General features: G+C 43.3%; 1 protein-coding gene across 2 annotated transcripts in view; it reads left to right on the top strand.

The window, feature by feature from the left end:
• LOC140740839 (chromodomain Y-like protein 2) overlaps positions 1-18,061 on the top strand; it is a 200,057-nt gene that overhangs the window by 64,376 nt on the left and 117,620 nt on the right. The gene's annotated exons all lie outside the window — the stretch shown is intronic.

Here is an 18,061-nt window from a genome sequence, read left to right as displayed (position 1 = left end):
GGCTGGTGGTGTAGTGGCATCAGCACCGGACTTCGAGGCAAATTTCCCCGAGTTCAAATCCAGCCGGCTCCTTGCACGCTTTCCGTCTGTGCTGGGTTGAGCGTCGGTCGAGTTAGCAACTCTGCCTCATTTAAAAAACGGACAAGTACAAGTATACAAAAGGCTGCTTGATGCGCCACAAGGTGTGAAAACAAGCAACATATTCACAGGACAAATTACAATGACCAATTAACCCACCAACCAGTATGTCTTTAGACTGTAGGACGGAAGCTGGAGCACCTGAAGGAAACATACGTGGTCACGGGGAGAACGTACAAACTCCTCACAGACAGCAACGCGAAATGCCTTGCTTTCCATCCGTGAATCACCTCTCACTTGAAACGCTTCCCTTCCCCCATCATGTTACTCTTTGCTTTCACTTTATTCAAGACCTCCCTGGCAGTTTTCCTTCGTCTCCTCGGGCATTTTGGCCTCTGCTGATTGTTTACGGTGGCACAGTTCACTTTCTTATATTCATTACCAAAACAAAGATTATGTTTAAAATTGTGCCAAAGAGCTTCGATCCTATAACTGGTAGATTTTTCACTCCTGCCTTTCTGATGATGAATTCTCCCTGTTGAATTAATACTGATGTATTACCTCAAAATTTTTAGTCTGCATTGATTTTATGTTCTCGGTCTCTTGTTGAGCTAAGAGGAGTGCTCTTTTTGACTCAGCTCAGTAAACCTGCAGTCTGGTACATTGACTTTGATACATCCTGGTTAAGTCGCGACTTGATCCCACCGTACTGTTTTATCATATCCTATTGCCATTGATGCACTGTGCGTGCTGGATGGAATCTTTAATGAAGATTGAATCAGAATCCTAATCTTCCTCCTGACGGATTGTGGAATTGTGAAACTTTATAATGCAGGGGAAGGCCATTCAGACCATTTGAATCCATACTGGCTGAAAGATAAAGGTGGAAACCCATGCACTTTAATCATGGATGTGGTTTCTGCTGCACTCTGTGCACTGATCCCATGTTTCTGTTCTTTATCTTGTAGTTTATGCTATAGTCTGTACTCATTGGAGTATCTATGTTTTTGAGTATCTATTTGGGTCCCATGCCGCCAGGCAAGGTAGAGATTCATCTCTACCAAGGGAGGTGTGAGGAGCTTCTTCCCTCCACTAGCCTGTAGGACATCTTTGGGCAAGGTGTAGTACCTGATTTTACCCACAATCAGGGTCACATGAAGCCACGGGAGCAGGTGGTTGTATGAGCAGGTGGTGCAGATCACAGGTCCTGGTTATGCGACCACTGATGCCAGGCTGTCAAATCTGAAGAGTATTGATAATGGCTGAGGTCACCTGTCTTGTAAAGACACTGCCCAGAAGAATGCAATGGCAAAACACTTCTGTAGAAAAATTTGCCAAGAACAATCATGGTCATGGAAAGACCATGATCGCCCATGTCATACAACACAGCACAAAACAAACGAATGATACCACCAGGTTCAGAAACATTTATCACCCTTCAGTCATCAGGCTTCTGAACCACCAGAGTCACTTTCACTCACCACAGCTCTAAATGAAACTTTCTTTCAAGGACTTGAGAACTCATCTTTTCATTGTTAATTGTTTTATTTTTGTATTTGCAATTTGTCTTCTTGTGCACATTGTTATCAGTCTTTGTGTGTAGTTTTCCATTGATTCTGTTGCATTTCTTTGTTTTGCTTTCAAGGAAATGAATCTCAGGGTAGTATTTGGTGACATATACCACTTTGATAATAAACTTACTTTGAATTTTGAACTTTATTAAAAGTTGCAATAGTTTCTGCCTCCATCACGCACTCGATGAAAGCACCCCTCAACCTCTCATCTTAACCTCAACTTACTGCCAGGAAGCTGCCTGGATTCGAGAGCGTGTCCTGTGGTCCTAGAGTTAGGATTAGGGTTATGGCTTTTCTTTTTGCTTTGAAGGAAGATGAGAGGTGACTTAATAGAGGTGTATATTATCAGAGTGGGCCACCAGTATCTTTTTTTCCCAGGGCAGAGATGGCTAATGCGAGAGGGCATAACTTTAAGGTGATTGGAGGATAGTATAGGGGGGGATGTCAGAAACAGGTTTTTTTCCCACACAGAGAATGGTGGGTGCGTGGAATTCACTGTTGGGGTGGTGCTAGAGGCAGATACATTAGGGACACTTAAGCATCTTCGGCATGTGGATGAAAGAAAAATGGAGGTTTTTGAGCAATATAGGAGGGATGGATAAGTTGATTGTGCCTTAGGTTGATAGATCAGCACAACATTGTAGGCCAAAGGGCCTGTACTAAACTGTGGTGTTCTGTGTATATTTTGTGCTTTAGTTATGACCTCTCTACTGAGTGAAAGAAATGTGCTTTTTATAGCTGCTATCAAAGCTTCTCAAAACATTCACTTCAATTAAATCTCCCTTCTGCTTCCTCTTTTTCAAAGAAAAATTCCCAGCCAAGCTAACCAGCAATTTATTCCCGATAGCTGTAATTCTAAATGCCTAGCTGATCGGCGGTGGGATGTGGTGGTATGAAGAATAAAATGAATCTAGTTTTATGATCAGCCGATCTTCATGAAGGTAAACTGTTCAGTTGTAGCCTGTCTGTAATTAGTGTGGTCAGCGGCAGATATAGTTCAATGTTCAAAATCAATTTATTATCTAAATATATACATGTCACCATATGCAACCCTGAGATTCATTTACTTGCGGGAATAGTCAATAAATCCATCATAGAATAATAATCAGAATAGAATCAATGAAAGACCGCACCAACTTGGGCGTTCAACCACTGTGCAAAAGATGATAATCTGTGTAAATACAAAAAGAAAGAAAAAGCAATAATTATCGAGAACATGAGATGAAGTCCTTGAAAGTGAGTCTGTAGGTTGTGGGAACATTTCAATTGAGAGAAGTTAGCCCCTTTGGCTGAAGAGCCTGATGGTTGAGGGGTAATAACTGTTCCTGAACCTGGTGGTGTGAGTCCTGAGGCTCCTGTACCTTCTACCTGATGGCAGCAGCGAGAAGAGAGCGTGTCCTGGATGGAGTGGGTCTCTGATGATGGATGCTGCCTTCCTGCCACTGTGTTTCGTGGAGAGAGCTTTATCCATGACAGACTGGGCCGTATCCACTACTTTTGGTAGGATTTTCCATTCAAGGGCATTGGTGTTTCCATACCAGGCTGTGATGCAGCCAGTCAGTATAGTCCACACTATACACTGTAGAATTTTGTCAAAAATTTAGAGGTCATGCCAAATATTTGCAAACTCCTAAGGAAACTGAGGTGTTGTGTGCTTTCTTTGTAATTGCACTTATGTGCTGGGCCCACGGCAGGTCCTCTGAAATTATAACACAGGAATTTAAAGTTGCTGAGCCTCTTTCCGTTCCGTTCAGTCTGTTTCTGTGCTGTGTAACTCCGACTCTGTGTTAGAGCTCGTAAGCGGGTAATCATTATGCAGCTTCATTTGTGTTTGCTCTAAGTACAGGCTGGGCTGTCACAATGGTCCCAGTGGTGGAGAGCAGTCACTGAAATAACGGGTAGATTGTTCCCTCTTTCAACTTGTTATAGCCAGGGGCGGTAATGGGGACAAGCTCCCACTACCTATTAAATGCTCCCAAATGTGTGCACCTCAAAGAGCCTCTGACAACCAAGCCCAGCTCCTGGCCTTCACGTGCGGCTTAGCTACTAAGCCCGATGGAACCATTTCTACGGACGGGAGAAGGAGCAAAGGCGGGTTACTGGTGCCTTAAAAACCAGGCACTTCAGGCAGACGGAGCTCATCAGCCATGGTTGGCAGCTCATCTAGGAGAAGGAAAACACTGATCTCAAAACTCCGCTGCCTTGCGGTAGTAACCACTCATGGGAAAGGCTCCGGGTGTAAACCCCGGGGGACGATCCGGAGCTGGAGTCCTTAAGGCAGTCCAACACTGAGTTCAATGTTGATTGGCAACTCCTGCGACACTGCTGGTACCAAATTGTATCAGTCTCTGCCGTTCCTTTGGGTTCATCAGATGTGTGGAGAGAGGGAGCCTGTTACCCGGGCAACAGCTTGCTCTCCATATCGTGCTGCCCTGGCTTGCGCAGCTAGAGAGCTAGGACACAATATCCATTATCCATGGTCAACTCTGACTGACAGAGGCCCTCACCCGACTTTGTTAGATGGCAGGGTTGATTTTGTTACCCTCCAATCGACAAAGGAATTCAGGGCCTATAGAATTTTAAGGGATTGTAACTAGTGTGCCCACAGTTTGTCCATCTCCAAATGGCCAGCCTTAATCACTTGCACAACCACCTTGAGGGATCTATAAACTTTGAACTATGACTTCTCTTCCTCCATTTTTAAGTGGAAACTGTTGTAAGGTTAGCAGTTCTCTAAGGTAGTGCAGATTAATTGTGATTGAGAGAGACTGATACACATGAACTGGAGCCCAACATTTCAACCCTTCTCCAAAAATGAACAAACAGTTGATTAACATACCCGTCTTCTGTTGCCTCCTCAATTGATCTCTCGTTGTTGCAAGGACATAATTGGAGTGTCCATTTCTCTCACAAAACTAGACCTTAACTTTATTGTGCTTTTCATTTCCTTAAGGCTTGTATTCCTGAAATAAATAGTGGTTTAAGAACATCCTGCTTATTTTTGGACGGGTGTTTTCACACTCATCAGTTGCCCATTGAGATGCAAGATAGCTTCTTCAATACACCAGTGTAAAGGAGGACAGACAGAGTGATTGTTACTCCAGATATGGTGCAGCACAACAAAACGATAAGCATAAAGAGCAAAATAAATATTAGACTATCAGACATAGGAGCAGAATTAGGCCATTCGGCCCATCAGGTCTACTGTGCCATTCCATCACGGCTGATTTGTCATCCCTCTCAATCTCATTCTCCTGCCTTCTCCCCATAAACGTTGACACCATGAGAACCTATCAATCTCCGCTGTAAATATCACCCAATAACCTGACTGTATGTAGCAATGGATTCCACAGATTCACCACCCTCTGACTAAAGAAATTCCTCCTCATCTCTGTTCTAAACTGAAATCCTTCTATTCTATTCTGAGACTGCGTCCTCTGGTCCTAGACTCCCTCACCATAAGAAATATCCTTTCCACGTCCACTGTAAACTCGTATTTTTTTTATAAAAATATGAAAGCAATCTCATAAATCACAATGTTCAATTAACTGTGCGTGTGGCCATATAGAGTACATTTACGATTAGCTAATGTACATAGACTGTATGTGCATGAAGTGATGCCAGATACAGGAGTGTCGAAATATAAGATGACTGACGGGAAACGATCAGGTTTGACAAGGGGATACACTTTTGGCTTTCTTGACTGTGGTTAGAAGGTTCAGCACCCAGTTGTGCAGTTGGCAAGAAAGGCTGCCTGGCTTAAGTAGCCATGATTCTGTGGGCTATATAATCCAATTTCCATAGAAGATAAAAACGTAATGGAAAATTACAGGATCACGGCACCAAAGTATGAAGTTTTCTTTCCTGATCCTCTGAGAGTCCAGTGTGTTAACAGTCGGAGGAATCCAGACACTGATAGTGACGTCACAAGGTATGGAGTGTAAACAGAATAATATTGATAAAGGAAACATTGGTGCGCTCTGGGTTCTGTGGCAAACTGGATAGATGGCTGCACTGGTAGATAGTGATTCAAGCTGTTGAGCCACTGGGTTCAAATCCCACCAGGGCTGCTGAGCAATTTAAACACCAGTAGTTAATTAAATATGAAATAAAACACCAGTATTAATAATAGTGGTGACTCATAGAAATTTTAGTATACTACTGTGTAGCATTGGAAAAAAACAGTAAATTAAAATCGTCTCGGGGCATTAATGTGAATAAAATCCAATATTCCGTAAAATTATATGGTCTGGCATTAGCAGGGTACTGCGAGCGCCGCATTTGTACGAGGATCATGCACAGGTCTCTCTACTCCTTAAGGTGAGAGAGGGTGAATGGAGCATTATAATCCGGGCAACCAGTTCCCAAGAAATTCCTGATTAAGAGTGGAGTGAGCGAACACAACAAAGCACCCGGCTAATCAAGGAGTAGCAGTGTGGGCTTGTGATTGTAGGTTGTGCCTGCTGAAATTTGTAAGGTGATTGAATTAGTGGAGAAGTGGAGATTACTTGAGCTTCCAAAGAAAGCCCCTTTAAAAAAAACCTGTGGTCTGGAGTAGACTTTACTGGGAAGCTTGATGAATATCAGGAGGCGGAGAACATCAGAGGCAGCAGGAAGCGATTTGTTCAACCTTACATGGATCCATGTGATGGGGGCTTAGAGTGATAAATGCCCACAAGAAAATGAACCTCAAGGTAGCATATGGTGACATTTATGTACTTTGACTAAAGTTACTTTGAACTTTGATGCACTAAATAAACTCTGTGGCCACTCTATTAGGAACGCATGTACACCTGCTCGTTAATGGAAATATCTAACCAGCCAATCATGTGGCAGTAACTCAGTGCATAAAAACATGCAGGTGTGATCAAGAGGTTAAGCTGTTGTTCAGGCCAAATTTCAGAATGGGGGAGAAATGTGATCTGAGTGATTTTGACTGTGGAGTGATTGGTGGTGCCAGACGAGGTGGTTTGAGTATCTCAGAAACTGCTGATCTCCTGGGATTTTCATGCACGAATCTCTATAGAGAGTTTACAGAGAAGGGTGTGAAAAACAAAAAGCACCTAGTAAGTGGCAGTTCTGGGGGTGAAAACAGCTTGTTAATGAAAGCCATCAGGGGAGGTTGGCCAGACTGGTTCAAACTGATGGAAAGGCGACAGTAACTCGAATAACCACTCGTTACACCAGTGGTGTGCAGAAGAGCATCTCTGAATGCACAACATGTTGAACCTCGAAGTGAATGGGCTACTGCAATGGTTCTCAACCTTTTTCTGTCCGTGGCCCACTTGTGACTTTCATTTAGCTGTGTGGCCCCGACCCTCCATTACCTCCGTAATTTATTTACTGAGATACGGCATGGAATAGGCCCTTCCGGCACCTGAAGCTGCACAGCCTAGCGATTTAACCCCAACCTAATCACAATTTACAATGACCAATTAACCTATCAAGCGGTGCAAACTTGGACTGTGGGACGAAACTGAAGCTCCCGGAAGAAACCCATATGGTCACAGGGAGAATGTACAAGCTGTGGCAGGAATTGAACCCGTGTCGCCTGAACTGTAAACCGTTGTGCTAACCACTACACTATTGTGCCGCAGTCAAGTGTACTAGTTATTGTAACGTACAGTCAATATTTATGTTTTAACAGGTATTATATGTTAAATCTAAAGTTACAGGTGTATATGAAAAATAAAACTATTTCAAAGCTCTGAATAGGATACCTTATTTGTAATATTCTTACAGCTAGCAACAAAAAGTGCTTGATAATGTTACTTCGGGTATTTAGTGAGATCCTTACGACTGATGCACACTATCGAGTTTTTGGTTGCAGCTTGGTTGAAGATAATCGAAGATCACCTCTCTTCACAACATCAAGACAGTTTCAAACTTTTGATAGCAAGTGAGTAGCTTTACTAAAACCACATTCAAATAGATAAGAGTACAATTAAAAACAACTCTGCTTTCTCCCAGAGACACGGAAACTTATTTTGAATATCACTATACTTCTCCTGAAATTTTGCTGGCTGTATAAGAATTTTGCTTCAGCTGTTAAATCACTTTGCAGCTCAGTAAGACATTCTTGCAAAGTGGTGTCAACATCATTCACATTCACCCCAAATGGATCCACCACCCAGTCTGGAATATGCATCTCCAGCAGGTCTCTGAACTGAAATTCCATATCGGCAGGCATTCCCAACCAGGGGTCCACGGACCCCTTGCTTAATGGTATTGGTCCATGGCATAAAAAAGTTGGGAAACCCCTGCGTATCAGTGTGCAGTTGTTTCAAATGAGCAGGATATACCATCAGACTATCATTTTGCAATTCTATTTTAAGAGTAGCCAGTCAAGAAAATTGTGTAAACTCGCAATGCCCAAAGCAGCTGCTGAAAAATGTGTGTTTTCCAAAGAAAATGGTATAGCGTCTTAGCATGATATGAGATGGTAGTTTTTTTTCCCTTGTAACTGTTTGTTTAATAAATGCAGTTTTTCAAATGTATCTGACAGATAAAATATCTCAGACTTAGTGACAGTTTGTACTCTGAGCTGCTTATCAGTTAGAAGTGACACAATACTATCGAGAAAAGCAAGTTGAACTTCCTTTCAAAATGTACATGTCAGGAATTTAATGGAAGTTGTAGTGGTAGATAGTGATGTAATAGACCTCACGCGTTCTCGCCTCTCTGCAGTTTAGCCGCTTCTGGCAAGTGACCTCACTGCAGCCTTCGTGTCACGTTTTATACGTATTATGACACGCGTAGGTCGGGAAGGCGAACTGCTGATTAGCCTTGCTGCAGACAGTGCCCCCCCCCCCCCCCCACCATCTGCAGTTTGTGAGTTGGGGGTGGATGTGGCACGGGGCCCAGTGAGCCTCTCTGCAGGGTGTGAAGGGCAGTTTGTGCGTGGTTAAGCAGGAGCAGAGTTAACAATTGACGAGCTGTACGCCACCCCTCACAGACAGACTCACTCTCACTCACTCACTCACACTCTCTCACTCTCACACTGTCACTGTCACTCTCTCATTCTCACTCACTCACACACACTCTCACACTGTCACTCTCACTCTCTCACTCACTCACACACACAAAGCTGTGTTGCTGTCCCACTTGTATCATCTAGCCTTTCCTCCCATTCATTTCAGTTCCAATTAAATTACATAGATTAATTTCCTAATTTTTTAATGTATTTTACTAATATTTCATTAAAATTGTAAGTTTATCAGGCCCATTCAGAAACCCCTGTTGCCCCCAGTTTCTTGTATTTTACTTGTGGTCCATATGAAATGTGGCATGGCTCCATGAAGAGGCAAATGGGCCATGCTGGGAACCACTGGGCTACTGAGGTCCTGGGTACTGGGGGTATCTAATAAAATGGCCACTGAGTGCATATAAGCAATTCAGAGACTGCAGTGTAAAGCCATAGTTCCAACATTGCTGAAGATAAGAATTAGTGACATTGAATGCTATTAAAATGCCAAAAAAAGATTTTTAATGGATTAATGTAACCAAGTGCAATATTTTTCACTTTGGACCTGAAGGAGATAGTCGGTTCTATATTGTAGGTAATCAGGGTCAATGGCTGGAAACTTGCAGCTCCATTTATCTCGTTCCTTTGCTAGGTGCTGTGTCATATTATGTAGGTGATCACGGCCTTTCCATGACCGTGATTGTCCTTGGCAAATTTTTCTACAAAAGTGGTTTACCAGTGCCGTCTTGTGGACAGTGTCTTTACAAGATGGGTGACCCCAGCCATTATCAATACTCTTCAGAGATTGTCTGCCTGGCGTCAGTGGTCGCATAACCGGGATCTGTGATATGTACCAGCTGCTCGTACGACCATCAGCTCCAGCTCCCATGGCTTCACATGACCCTGATCTGGTGGTGGGGTGCTAAGCAGGTGGTACACCTTGTCCAAGAGTGACCTGCGGGCTAGCCGAGGGAAGGAGCGCCTTACACCTGCTTTGGTAGAGACGTATCTCCACCCCACCACTCATTTTATATAGATACTTAACATGTACAGAGCCATACAGAATACAGTCAAAGAGGTTGCTGGTGCAAAAACAGAAGTGCTGGAAGAACCCAGCCAGTCAAGCAACATCTGTGGAAAGAGAAACCAGTCACCATTCCGAGTCAGCGATCGTTCCTCGGACGCTCAGAGTCAGCTCTGTTGTCACTGACGTAGAGGACGTTGTGAAATCTGGTGTTTTGCGGCCACTTGGCTCATTGAGAATTCCTTCATTTTCTGTTTTTGTTTCGGGTTCTAGCCCCTGCAATTTCATTTGTTTTCCAAGACTGATGAAATGCTAGGATTTGTGTTACGAGCAAAAAAAAATAAAGGGAGCTGAACTTATGCCACAGTTACACAATGCTCTGTTTAACCACGTCTGGTATACTTCTGAATTGAATTGACTTTATTTCTTATATCCTTCACATACGTGAGTAAAAATCTGCATGTTACGTCTCCATCTAAACGTGCCATGTGCAATCATAGTAATTTATAATAATTTATAATAAATAGAACAGTCAATGTAATATAGAGTACACTCAAATCAGCTTGAGTTCATCAGTCTGATGGCCTGGCGGAAGAAGCTGTCCCGGAGCCTGTTGGTCCTGGCTTTTATGCTGCGGTACCACTTCCCAGATGGTAGTAGCTGGAATAGATTGTGGTTGAGGTGGCTTGGGTCTCCAATGATCCAACGGGCCCTTTTTACATACCTGTCCTTGTAAATATCCAGGATCATGGGAACTTCACAACTACAGATGCGCTGGGCTGTCTGCACCACTCTCTGCAGAGTCCTGCGATTAAGGGAGGTACAGTTCCCATACCAGGCAGTGATGCAGCCAGTCAGGATGCTCTCAATCCCCACAGCTGGTGTGTACAGACCACGTGAGCTCGGTGATGTGGATGCCAAGGAACATGAAGCTATTTACCCTCTCAACCCCAGATCCATTGATGTCAATAGGGGTTAGCCCGTCTCCATTCCTGCTGTAATGCACAACCAGCTCCTTTGTTTTTGCAGCCTTGAGGGAGAGGTTGTTTTCTTGTCACCACTGTGTCAGAGAGATGACTTCTTCCCTGTAGGCCACCTTGTTATTGTTTGAGATAAGGCCAATTAATGTAGTGTCGTTGGCAAATTTAATTAACAGATTGGAGCTGTGGATGGCAATGCAGTCATGGGTATACAGGGAATAAAGGAGGGGAGTCAGTATGCAGCGCTGAAGGGCTCCTGTATTGAGGGTCAGAGGGTTGGAGGTGAGGGGGCCCACTCTTACCACCTGCCGGCAATCTGACAGGAAGTCCTTGATCCAGCTGCGCAAGGCAGGGTCAAGGCCGAGGTCTCTGAGCTTCTTGTCGAGCCTGGATGGAACTATGGTGTTGAATGCTGAACTGTAGTCCAAGAACAGCATTCTCACATAAGCATCCCTCTTCTCCAGATGTGTAAGGACGGTATGGCTATTGCATCATCTGTCCAATGGTTGTGTCGGGAGGCGAATTGTAGGGGGCCCAATTTGAGTGTCACTCTTTAGGAAGGTACTGGTATTAGTTTATTATAGTCACACATACCAAGATGCAGTGGAAAGCCTGTCTTGCACACTGTTTATATAGATCAAATCATTACTCAGTCCATTGAGGTAGAACAAGATAAAAGATAACAATGCAGAATAAATTATAACAGCTACAGAGAAAGTGCAGTGGATTCAGACAGTAATGTGCAAGATCTAAACGAGGTGATTGTCTCCAACTTATTGCCTTGGGTTGCTGGGCCTTGATTTGTTTGGGCCATGACACAATATCCCAAACTCTGGATATTTTTTTCTTGTCTGCTGTTGGAGTGTAGGTTCTTATTGGCCACAGCTCAGTGTTCTGATGATATGGTGGGTCTTTATCTTAAAATCTCTGCATTTCTTGATTGCAAATGTTTGAAACAATTGAGTTAAGCAGTTTAAAAGTGGGACTGGAGTCAATCCAGGGAAGGACATCAGTAAGTCAGTTGGTTTTCTCAACAACCCAATGATCAACTCTGTCAGATTTTCAAAAACAGAATTCAAACACTCATATTGCCTTGGAAGGCTTTGAAGTTATTCTCTTTGAATTAAATATTCCAGCCTGTTGACTACTGGTCTAGCAGCTAAATCATGTGACCATTGTGCTCAGTTAAGCGAATGGACCTCTGACGTTGCCTCATATCTGGCCAGTTTCTGTCACTCCTGATGAACCGTACACTGTACGCCTAACCTGGTAACTGAATCAGGTGTTGGCACAGAGTGGAGTTGCAGTTGCTTGCTGTGTCCAGCTTTCTCCTCCTTCCTCTGTAGCTCACTCAGACATGCCTAAACATATTTAATGTGACTGACCTATTTTTGTGCTAATCTTAGCTGGCATCTGCTGCATCAGCCTCTCTGCTTCTCTTCGGCTTTGCTGCTGTATTTCAGCCTGAATTTCATTTGTGTGTGTGTGTGTCCATGTAGTTGTGTGTGTTCGTGTACCTGTGTGTGTATGTCCCTGTAGTTGTGTGTGTGTGTGTGTGTCTCCATGTAGTTGTGTGTTTTTGTGTGTGTGTCCTTGTAGTTGTGCGTGTTTGCATGTGTGTGTGCACCCATGTAGTTGTGTGCGTAAGCGTACCTGCCCATGTTGTTTATTTTATTTAGTGCGGAATAGGCCCTTCTGTCTTCGAGCCACGCTGCCCAGCAACCCCTGAGTTAAACCTAGCCTATAATGATGAATTAACCTACCAACCAGTACATCTTTTCACCGTGGGAGCACCCGGAGGAAAGTGACGCGGTCATGAAGAGAACGTACAGACTCCTTACAGGCAGCAGTGGGAATTGAACCCGGGTCGTCTGTTCTGAAATTGTTGTACTAACCACTGCGCTCCCATGCTACCCTTGTGTGTGCACACATCTGTGTGTATGTGTCCATGTAGTTGTGTGTGTTCATATCCTTGTAGTTGTGTGTGCACATGCGTCTGTGTGTGTGTGTGTGTGTGTGTTTCCGTCCATGTACTTGTGCGTGTATCAAAGCAGTGCAATTCTTTCGACAGTGACAGATGCCCAGTTGTGTCAGGTAGACTGGGAACTATTAACAGTGATGCCCAGGAACATATGGTTATAGACTGCTGGGACTTTGAATGGAGGAGATTTGGGGGCAAATCAGCAGGGCTTCCATGCAAGGGCCACTGTGCCTTGGTCATATCTGCCAAAAACACAAAACTGCATGAAGAAAATAGAAAATGATAGAAATTCTCAGCAGGGACAAAAGCAGAGTTGGTGATTCAGATCAATAATCTTTCATTGGAAGTGGGAAAAATTGAAGTGAAAGCACATGTGGAATTTTGTGGATAGCAAAGGTATGGGGAGAGAAAAGGACAGAAGGAAAGGTGTCTGTGTGGGAGAAATGGAAAGGGATTATCGAACAGAGTGAAAGATGATTCTGATGCAGCAAGCAAAGGGAAAAAATAATGGGGTCAGAGCAGGTAGGAGTGTGGCACATGGAATTAAAATACCTGGTAGATTTAAAATAACAGTAGACCGGTAATTGGCGTTCTTTGTTTATGGATAGTTTGTCCTAAAGTTCTATCGTATTTCTATTTTTCTGTAAGTAACTGCAAGAAAATCTCAAGGTGCTGTAGCGTAGCGTATATGTGCTCAGATGATAAATTTACTGTGAATGTTTTCACTTTGAGCAGAAGCCGCCTGTTCTTCCTTCTGCGTTGCCGTTTGCCGTGCATCCCTTTGCTTCATTGTCCATCCAACGCTGACTTCTGGATTGGTTTCTACTTCCCTTCGCTGTGCCAGTCTGAACAAGTCAGTTAATATCGTAACCTTTCTTCCTACCTACCAGTAGCACTATTATACGGGATCATAGAACCTTACAGGTCAGGGATGGGCCCGTGCGGACAGCGATGACTCTCTGTACTAGGGCTTCCCAACCTTTTGTTATGCCACGGATCCTTGCCATGAACTCGGGTCTGTGGAGCCCCCTGCTCTACACTAAATCCCATTTGCCTGCACTTGGCCCATATCTGTCTAAGTCTTTCTCATCTCAGTCTGCGTCTGAGTGCCTGTTAAATGTATCTGCCTCAACCATCTTATCTGGCAGTTTGATCCGAATGATCTCCACCCTTTGTGTGAAAAACTGATTGCCCTAACTTTCTCCCCTGATATGTTAAACCTTTGCCCTCTAGCTCTAATTCCCCTACCCTGGAAAATATACTCATTCAGCCCTACATGGGGTAAAAAGTCAGCACAGCATCATGGGTATGTCACCGCCAGAATGTGTGGCTACTGCTTGCCCCTCAAATCTGTGCGGGTGCACGGCTACATGTGGCCTTTGTGGCTGTGCAGCTTGAATTTTCTTTTGTATAATGTGAATATAATTTTGAAAGTATGCTACATTTGACCAGAGATCGCAGACTGTTGCAAGGAACAAAATGTTGTTATAGTAGGTGATTTTAACTTTTCACGTATTGATTGTAAAAGGACTAGATGGGGCAGAGTTAGTCAGATCTGTTCAGGAAAGTGTCTTTCATCAGTATGTAGAAGTCCCAACGAGCGAGCGTGTGATACCAGATCTGCTATTAGGGAATGAGGCAGGGCAGGTGACTGAAGTTTGTGCAGGGGAGCACTTTGCATCTGGTGCCCACAATGCTATTAGTTTCGAAGAAAATATGCAAATAGATAGGCCTGGTCTTCTGGTTGAGGTTCTAAACTGGAGAAGGGCCAATTTTGATGGTATCAGAAATGACCTGGCAAGCGTGGATTGGGATGGGCTGTTTCCTGGCAAAGGTGTATTTGGTAAGTGAGAGGCCTTCAAAAATGAAATTTTGAGAGGCTGAAGTTTGTATGTGCCTGTCAGAACAAAAGCTAAAAATAAGTGTAGGAAGCCTTGGTTTTCAAGAGATCTTGCGGCCCTGGTTAAGAAAAAAAAAATGAGGTAGATTTGCAAGAAAAAGTTTGTGAACCATTTGCAATTGCCTGATTTTCTGCATTAATTACTCATAAAATGCTGTCTGATCTTCATCTGAGTCACAACAGTAGATAAACACAATCTGCCTAAACTAATAACACACAAACAATTATACTTCTGCTCATCAATACTGAGTACACCATTTAAACAGTCACAGTCACAAAAAGTATGTGAACCTCTGTGCTAATGCCTTCTACAAAAGCTATTTGGAGTCAGGTATTCTAATCAATGAGATGAGATTGGAGGTGTGGGTTGCAGAGGTGCTCTGCCCTATTAAAAAAAAGACACGCAAAGTCAGGTGTGGTGAACTACATATACCTGTCTGGACACGCCCCCCCCCCCCCCCCCCCGCGCTGACTGCTCCTGTGGCTCCTCCCACAGACCCCGGTATAAAGGCGATTGGGGACTCCGCCCCGGACTTAGTCTCCAGGATGCAGTGTGGTGGTCAATTGCTGCTTGTTCTTTCTTCCAGCCAATAAAAGCCTATATCTTGCCTCACGTCTCCAAGAATTATTGATGGTGCATCATCAAGTTACTGACAGAGCCTGCTCTTCTCAAGAAAGATCTGTTTATATTCAGTATTGTTACTACTCTCCCTAGGAGTGGGCATCTAGCAAAAATCACACCAAGAACAAAACATGCAATGCTGGGGAAGGTGAAGAAGAACCCGAGGCAACATCAAAAGACCTGCAGAAATCTTTAGAACTTCCTAAAGTCTCTGTTCATGCGTCCACTATAAGAAAAACACTGAACAAGAATGGCGTTCATGGAAGGACACCATGGAGGAAACCACTGCTCTCCAAATAAAAACATTGCTGCATGTCACAAGTTTGCAAAGAAAAACACACCTGGATGTTCCACAACCCTTCTGGGACAACGTTCTGTGGACAAATGAAACAAAAGTTGAACGTTTTGGGCAGAAACTCACACCGCTATGTTTCGAGAAAAAGGACATTGCACACCAACACCAAAACCTTATCCTAACTGTGAAGCATGGTGGAAGCAGCATCGTGGTTTGGGGCTGCTTTGCTGCCTCAGGGCCTGGACAGCTTTCCTTCATTGAAGGAACAATGAAATCAAAATTGTATCAAGACACTTTATCGGCGAATGTCAGGGTAGCGGTCCGTCACCTGAAGCTTAATAGAAGTTGGATGATGCAACAAGGCAATGATCCATAAATCAACAACAAAATGGTTTACAAAGAAGAAAATTCCTGTTTTGGAATGTCCAAGTCAGAGTCCAGACCTTAACCCCGATTGAAAAGCAGTGGTATGACCTGAAGAGAATGTATCCCAGAACCATTGATTAAGTGAAACAGATTTGTATGGAGAATGGTCTAAAATTCCTCCTTGCCGTTGTACAAGTCTGATCAGCAGCTACAGGAAACATTTGGTGGAGTTATTGCTACTAAATGAGGTTCTACCAGTTATTAAATACAAGGGTTCTCTCACTTTTTCCAACCTGGACTGTGAATGATTAAATAATGTGTTTAATAAAGACATGAAAAGAAGAATTGTGCGTGTGTGTGCATGTGTGTGCGATATTAGCTTAGGCAGTTTGTGTTTGTCTATAATTGTGACTTAGGTGAAGATCAGATGACATTTTATGAGTAATTAATGCAGGAAAGCAGGTCATTGCAAAGGGCTGACAAATTTTTTTCTTGCATCTGTACATCCCAGTTATAGGCAGATAGGGACAGAGCATAAGAAACGCAAGAGAACACTTAAAAAGAAAATCAGACGAGCTAACAGAAGGCATGAAGTTGCTCTAGCAGACAAGGTGACGAGAATCCTAATGGGTTCTGCAGATACGTTAAGAGCAAAAGGATTGCAAGGGACAAAATTGGTCCTCTGGAAGATCAGAATGGTAATCCATGTGTGGACCCAAAAGTCAGATAGGGTTGTATAGAAAGCTTTTGGCCTATTGGCCTTCACAAATCAAAGTATCGAGTACAGGAATTGGGATGTTATGTTGATGTTGGCTTTGTGAAAGAAGCCAGAGAGTGTAGTATATGGTTGCCTCTCTGACTGGAGGCCCGTGACTCTTGATGGGCTGCAGGGATCGAAACTGGGCCCATTGTTGTTTGGCATCTATATCAACGATCTGGATGATAATGTTGTGAACTGGATCAGCAGATTTGTGGATGACACCAAGATTGTGGGTGTAGTGAACAGCGAAGAAGGCTATCATGGTTTGCAGAGGATCTGCATCAGCTGGAAAGATGGCAGATGAAATTTAATGCAGTACAGCTGCAAGGCATTGGACTTGGGTAGGACCAGCCAGAGGAGGTCTTACACAGTGAACGGTAGGGCACTAAGGAGTATGGTTAAAAATAAGGGATCTGGGAATACAGGTCCAAAATTCGTTGAAAGTGATGTCACAGGTAGATGGGGTTGTAAAGAAACCTTTTGGCACGTTGGCCTTCATAAATCAATGTCCTGAGAACAGGAGATGGGATGTTATGTTGAAGTTGTATAAGGCATTGGTGAGGCCTAATTTCGAGTATTGTGCACAGTTTTGGTCACCTACCTACTGGAAAGATGTAAGTAAGGTTGAAAAATTACAGAGAAATTTTACAAGGTTGGTGCTGGGTCTAGAGAACCTGAGGTATAAGGAAAGATTAAATAGTTTTGAACTTTATTTCCTAGAAAGTAGAAGATTGAAAGAAGATTTGATAGAGTCGTACAAAATGATGAGGGGTGTAGACGGTAAATGCAAGCAGGCTTTTTCCACTGAGGTTGGGTGAGACTAGAACCAGAGGTCATAGGTTAAGGGTGAAAGGTGAAAAGTTTAAGGGGAACATGAGGGAAAACTTCTTCATTCAGAGGGTCGTGAGAGTGTGGAATGAGCTGCCAGCACAAGTAGTGCATGCAAGTGCGATTTCAACATTTAAGCAAAGTTTGTATAGGTACTTGGATAATAGGGGGTATGAAAAGAAATGGTCCCAGTGCAGTTCGATGTGAGTAGGCAGTTTAAATGGTTTCAGCATGGGCTAGATAGGCTGAAGGGCCTGTTTCTATGCTGTACTTTTTCTATGACTCTATAATTTTGAAATCTATGTTGTTATAATTGTGAACTACCTTGTAATTAATAGTGTTAATGAATATAATCTATAAATTTTCTAAATAATAAAGGCATCAGAGCCTTTACTTTGAAACATTTTAGAGCTTCAACGTATTTACATTGTCAGTGTTTCAAGTTACAACGCCATTTCAAATTGTAACAATAAACACAGAATGGATGTTAGCAGATCAGTGTTAATAAAATGTCGATGTGTATTGCAAAAAAACACTTAAAATGCTGCAGGATTTTCAAAACGAGTTTGTTTAAAAACAAGTTTCCTGCTCAGAGCAAAGGTTAGTCCACTCAGCTGTCAAAAAAATTAGAGGGAGTGTTGGTGAGGATACTTTTGGGTGCTCCCCGCACATCCTTTGACGTGTCGCTT

This window comes from Hemitrygon akajei, chromosome 17 (genome assembly GCF_048418815.1).
Source record: "Hemitrygon akajei chromosome 17, sHemAka1.3, whole genome shotgun sequence".
In the NCBI taxonomy this organism is placed as follows: Eukaryota; Metazoa; Chordata; class Chondrichthyes; order Myliobatiformes; family Dasyatidae; genus Hemitrygon; species Hemitrygon akajei.
This window is presented reverse-complemented; position numbering and strand designations above follow the sequence as displayed.